The sequence below is a fragment of the Psittacula echo genome (assembly GCF_963264785.1).
Source record: "Psittacula echo genome assembly, chromosome: Z".
Lineage (NCBI taxonomy): Eukaryota > Metazoa > Chordata > Aves > Psittaciformes > Psittacidae > Psittacula > Psittacula echo.
The window spans coordinates 106,419,580-106,426,128 of NC_137742.1; positions in this window are offsets into that span (position 1 = coordinate 106,419,580).

Consider the following 6,549-nt stretch of genomic DNA (forward strand, 5'->3'; position numbering starts at 1 on the left):
CCCATTAAGTTACTTATTAAGTTGATTTAAAAATTAAATACCCATTCACTCTATCCTTCTGTCCTGGGTTCGGCTGTAACAGTTACTTTCTTCCTTCTTAGTATCTGGTGCAGTGCTGTGTTTGAGATTTAGTCTGAGAATATTGCTGATAATGAACAGATGTTTCAGTTGTTGCTCAGTAGCACCCTGTTCAAGGAATTTTCAGTCTCGTGCTCTGCCAGTTAGGAGGGGCACAAGAAGAAGGGAGGAAGCAGAGACAGGACACCTGACCCAAAGTAACTAAAGGGATATTTCAGCCCACAGCACGTCATGCCCAGTATATAAACTGAGGGGAGTTGCCCAGAAGGTCAGATCACTGCTCGGGTCAGGCTGGGTATCAGTCAGTGGGTGGTGAGCAGTTGCATTTTCCATCACTTGTGTTTATTGTTTTTTCAGCAATCCAGCAGGTTCCTCAATTGTGTGGAAGACAACTTCCTTCTGCAAGTAATAGAGGAGCAGAAAAGGAGAGGTGCCATGCTTGACCTCGTGCTCACCAACAGGGAAGGGCTGGTTGGAAATGTGACGCTCCAGGGCAGCCTTGGTTGCAGTGACCACGAGATGGTCGAATTCGAGATCCTCGGGACAGTGAGAAGAGCGCGCAGCAAGCTCGCTGCCCTGGACTTCAAGAGAGCAGACTTTGGCCTCTTCAGGAGCCTGCTTAGTAAGGTTCCATGGGATATAACCCTAAAGGGCAGGGGGGCCCAAGACTCTTAGTTGTTATTCAAGGATCACCTGCTCCAAGCTCAGGAGTGTTGCATCCCAACTAGAAGGAAGTACAGCAGGAGGGCGAGGAGACCTCCTTGGATGGATAAGGAGCTGCTGAGGAAAATTCAAAGGAAAAAAGAGGCTTATAGAAGCTGGAAGCAGGGACAGGCGACCTGGGAAGAATACAGGGATGTTGTCCGGGAAGCTAGGGACCAGGTGAGGAAAGCTAAGGCCCAGTTAGAATTGAACTTGTCTAGGGATGTTAAGGATAACAGGAAGGATTCTATAGGTATGTAGCGAGTAAAAGACAGACTAGGGACAATGTAGGCCCCCTCCGGAAGATATCGGGAGAACTGGCTACCCACGATTTGGAGAAGGCTGAGGTTCTTAATGGGTTCTTTGCCTCGGTCTTCACTGGCAAAGGCTCTGACTGCACCACCCAAGTCTTGGAAGGCGGATGCAGGGACTGTGAGAATGAAGACCCTAGGCCCACTGGAGGAACGGATCTGGTTCGAGACCATCTTAAAAACCTAAACGTACACAAGTCTATGGGACATGACGAAATCCATCCGTGGGTCCTGAAGGAGCTGGCGAATGAAGTTGCTAAGCCACTGGCCATCATATTTGAAAAATCATGGCAGCCAGGAGAAGTTCCCAACAACTTGGAAAAAGGGAAATATAACCCCCATTTTCAGGAAGGGGAAAATGGATGACCTGGGGAATTACAGACCAGTCAGTCTCACCTCTGTGCCTGGCAAAATCTTGGAGCAGATTCTCCTGGAAGACATGCTAAGGCACATGAAAAACAAGGAGGTGGTTGGTGACAGCCAGCATGGCTTCACTAAGGGGAAATCCGGCCTGACCAATATCGTGGCCTTCTATTATGGGGTTACGAAACCGATGGACAGGGGAAGAGCAGTTGATGTCATCTACCTGGACTTGTGCAAAGTGTTCGACACTGTCCCACACAACATCCTTGTCTCTAAATTGGAGAGACATCAATTTGATGGGTGGACCACTTGGTGGATAAAGAACTGGCTGGATGGCCGCATGCAAAGAGTTGTGGTCAATGGCTCAATATCCGGCTGGAGACCGGTAACGAGTGGTGTCCCTCAGGGATCTGTGTTGGGACCGGTCTTGTTCAACATCTTTCTCGGTGACATGGACAGTGGGATTGAGTGCGCCCTGAGCAACTTTGCCAATGGCACCAAGCTGTGTGGTTTGGTTGATATGCTGGAGGGAAGAGATGCCATCCAGAGGGACCTCGACACGCTTGTGAGGTGGGCTGATGCCAACCTTATGAAGTTTAACCATGCCAAGTGCAAGGTCCTACACCTGGGTCGGAGCAATCCCAGGCACAGCTACAGGTTGGGCAGAGAAGAGATTCAGAGCAGCCCTGCAGAGAAGGACTTGGGGGTCTTGGTCAATGAGAAAATGAACATGAGCCAGCTTCAGTGTTCACTCGCAGCCCAGAAAGCAACCGTATCCTGGGCTGCATCAAAAGGGGCGTGACCAGCAGGTCGAAGGAGGTGATCCTGCCCCTCTACTCTGATCTCGTGAGACCTCACTTGGAGTATTGTGTGCAGTTCTGGTGTCCTCAACATAAAAAGGACATGGAACTGTTGGAACAAGTCCAGAGGAGGGCCACAAGGATGATCAGGGGACTGGAGCATCTCCCGTATGAACACAGGCTGAGAAAGTTGGGGCTTTTCAGCCTGGAGAAGAGAAGGCTGCGTGGAGATCTCATAGCAGCCTTCCAGTATCTGAAGGGGGCCTACAAGGATGCTGGGGAGGGACTCTTCATCAGGGACTGTAGTGACAGGACAAGAGGTAACGGGTTAAAACTTAAACAGGGGAAGTTTAGATTGGATATAAGGAGGAAGTTCTTTACTGTAAGGGCGGTGAGGCACTGGAATGGGTTGCCCAGGGAGGTTGTGAATGCTCCATCCTTGGCGGTGTTCAAGGCCAGGTTGGATGAGGCCTTGGGTGGCATGGTTTAGTGTAAGGTGTCCCTGCCCATGGCAGGGGGGGTTGGAACTAGATGATCTTAAGGTCCTTTCCAACCCTAGCTATTCTATAATTCTATGATTCCCCTTCTCTTTTCAGTTTTATATTCTCTCCCCTTGTTATTTCCCTTTATCATTATTATTATTGGTGGTAGCAGTAGTAATTTGTGTTATACCTTAGTTACTGGACTGCTGTTATCTCAACCTGTGTTCGTTGCATTCTTTCGATTCTCCTTCTCCCCATCCCACTAGGAGCAGGAGGGAAGGGCAGAGCATCGCAGGCAGCTGCGTGGTTCTGAGTTACCGGCTGGGCCTAAGGCTGACCACCTTCAGGTGTAATTTTTGAAGTGCTTTACTCGCTTTATCTGAAACCTGTGCTCCTAAGTAATTCAGGAACTTGACTCCAATGCAATCACATTTAAGAAAAGCAACATGATGAATGAAGGCCAGACTGCTCTTTCCAGTAATGACCAATAGCAGAAGCATAAAGAAAAACAATTAGCAATTTTATACAACTTTTCATAGAAACAGAATTATTGCAATTGCAGAACTAGGAGTATATTTCCTTGTTAAAAGATACAGCTTATATCAACCTGGTTATCCAGCCTATAATGTAACTATATTCTAAGAAGAATCCAAACACCATCTGAAAGAAAGTGGATTCTGAGAATGCTTTCCCCATTAGGGAAACAGGGAATCCCCTATTTCTGGAATTAGTTTGGGAAGAAAAACGGTAAATTTCACCATAACATAGGGCCCTTATACATGATATTGGTCTCATCAAGGTTTCTGTCACAGCACTTACATACTATAATATACATTTATAGGACTGAAAGATAATTTCCTCTATGCCTTAACTATAATTTCCCTATAACATCAGTCTCAGACAACTTTTCCCAATAATATAGCAATACAGACAAAGAAAATTCTGTACAGCACTGGCAAAATAGTTATTGGTTTGTTCAAATTACTTCCAGTCAGTGAAGGAAGATCAAAGTTATATTGCATTGAAATGTGGGAATTGATTTGTCATTAGGAGTAAAAATACAAGTAGTTCACATACCTAATGGAAAAAAACAAAATCAATGTTCATCTTTGTGGGAGGGTTTTGGCAAATTGTTTATTGATTTGAAATAAATTGCAATTTAAAAATTCAAAGAGGTTAATTGACTGAATCACTTAACTACTATTCAGCAGACAGCAGGAGTAAGCCTGGTATGCACAGTCAAAGAGACAAAAATTATCATAACAGAATGTCCATGAATAAACAGATACACTGAAATAACAACCTAAATCTGGTTAATTCAGCTGCTCTCCCTGAATTTAATTATTCTAATTAAAATCATCAAGCATCTACTGTGAGATGATTACAGGCTTGCTTCTTCATATCCAAACGAAAACACAAAGCTTCACAACTGAAAAACAATCTATTGCTACAGGATACAGCACCAAAAAAGACATAAAAAGCATGACTGTCTTATGAACCCCTAAGAACAGAGATGGATTACTGGAATACAAGACAGCCACAATGGAACGCTGGGTACGCGAGACAGTCACGTGCTTTACAGCATGTTTCTACTAAATCAGGTAGCACAAAGGAAGGACTTTGAAGACCAGGAAAGCAGTAAGATGCAAGACAAACGCCTTCACACCTCCTGTCATCCCATTTTAAGGCCAAAAGATTTTTCCTTTTTATCCCCATATTTCAGTCAGGCTAAACAGAAAGATCTTACGTGCATTAAAAAAAAGGACAAAAATAATCAGGAGTTCTGTCTGCTCCCAGCGTCAAACATACAAAAAATTCACACATGAAGATGTATTGTCCCCCCATAGGATATCCAATTAGTACAAACTGTAGCAAAAAGTAATTGCAGATGGGTTCAAACCTAAAAAATGGTTTTGAAACATCCTGGAGAGAAAACAGAATGTGAATCTCATTTTTGAAAGTATTTCTAGAAGTACTTGTCTCAAAACAACCAAGTCCAAAAATCCAGAAGCTTTTAGGTAGAAGAATGTTAACTCTAGGAAAAGCATTGCAACATCTTCACCCTATACAGTGAAAAAAAAGCATGTCAAGTCTCCTTCTTATGTACATGCATTGTGCTTTCAAATACTAATTTCTGTATTTCTGTAATCTGCTCCCAGGCCCTAAGGACAGTAAGAATTATTATCTGCTCCTATTACAAAGTGTATAAACCATGAAAAACTGAAAGACATCTTTGAACAGAAGAGTAAGGCAACACCACTACATCATGTATCTGAAGGGGGCCTACAAGGATGCTGGGCAGGGACACTTCATCAGGGACTGTAGTGGCAGGACAAGGGGTAACGGGTTCAAACTAAAACAGGGGAAGTTTAGATTGGATATAAGGAAGAAATTCTTTACTGAGGGGGTGGTGAGGCACTGGAATGGGTTGCCCAGGGAGGTTGTGAATGCTCCATCCTTGGCAGTGTTCAAGGCCAGGTTGGATGAGGCCTTGGGTGACATGGTTTAGTGTGGGGTGTCCCTGCCCATGGCAGGGGGGTTGGAACTAGATGATCTTAATGTCCTTTCCAACCCTAACTATTCTATGATTCTATGATATCAGAATAGAATAAAAAAGTATTTGCAGGCTGCAGAGGGTGTTATGGCACAGACAGCTTGATGTGCAGTTACACCACATCCACACTGACAGAAGCGTAAGGAGGAAATACTCAGGTATTGGAAATACCTTCCGAGTCATGAAACACCACTGATAGCTGAAATATCATTATGATACCAATATTCCAGTCACAATCTCATTTGTTTCAGAACCAAACAGGGTTGGAAAGCCTTAGAAGCACTGAGCATTAGGCCACCTCATTTCAGAGAAAGGTACACTGCCAGCCAAACATAAACTTTAACCTGCAGTGCTTTTCTTCCAAACTGCAGCAGCACATCAGTGAAGAGATTTCCTTTAAAAATAGCTGCATAGGGTGACTTTATGAGGACTAAGAATGTGCTAATGTGATAAATTACATAAAATTAATTAATAACTTGTGACAAACATACTCCACACTATTAAATAATCTCACCACACCTGGGGAGAAGCGTTTGAACAAAAGAGCATGTTTTAAGCTTTTGAAGGAAAAATCTAAAAGACTCTTTGAGGACTCTCAAGTAAAGTGATATTTCTGTTAGACTACTGCCTTCAAGGTTTAATTTTCAGCTGTGAGATTTAAAGTGCATCATACAGCACAAGTGACTCAACCTGCAAACCATGACATGCTAGTGGACCTACTACAGCAGCAGTCAATCACAGGAGTCAGTCAAGATCACCTCTGAACAAGCATGACAAAAGCCAAAATTAGTCTGAACACTAACATTCCTGAATGAGCCACAGGAATAAAAGCATTTGTGAAAAGGAGGGAAGGATAACTACTGCTGCTAGATTTGGGTGATCAATTCACTAGTAAACTAAGAAATCTGCCTGTGGGCATAAGGAGGAACTGAACCAAGGAGCTGTCTGAAAGTTAATCTGAGAAATCAGCACCTCCAGCCTATTCCTGTGCACATGACATCAAAACGTGAATTGCTGAGTTGCATCAGTATCTATTAATAAAGTGCCCTGTTATACATTTCAATTACATGAGCATTGTCTTCCAAGGCATGTGTAGTATTACAAGTATTTGGACAGTGATGTTAGGAGTTGCACTCAAGTGGTATCTACTGGACACATACATTCATTTCTGTTTCCTCCGTTTCCTCTCCTTCCCCATCATTCAGAGCTTAGTTCCTTGAGATTCAAGTCTCATCAAGAGTTTAACCACAATTTTATAT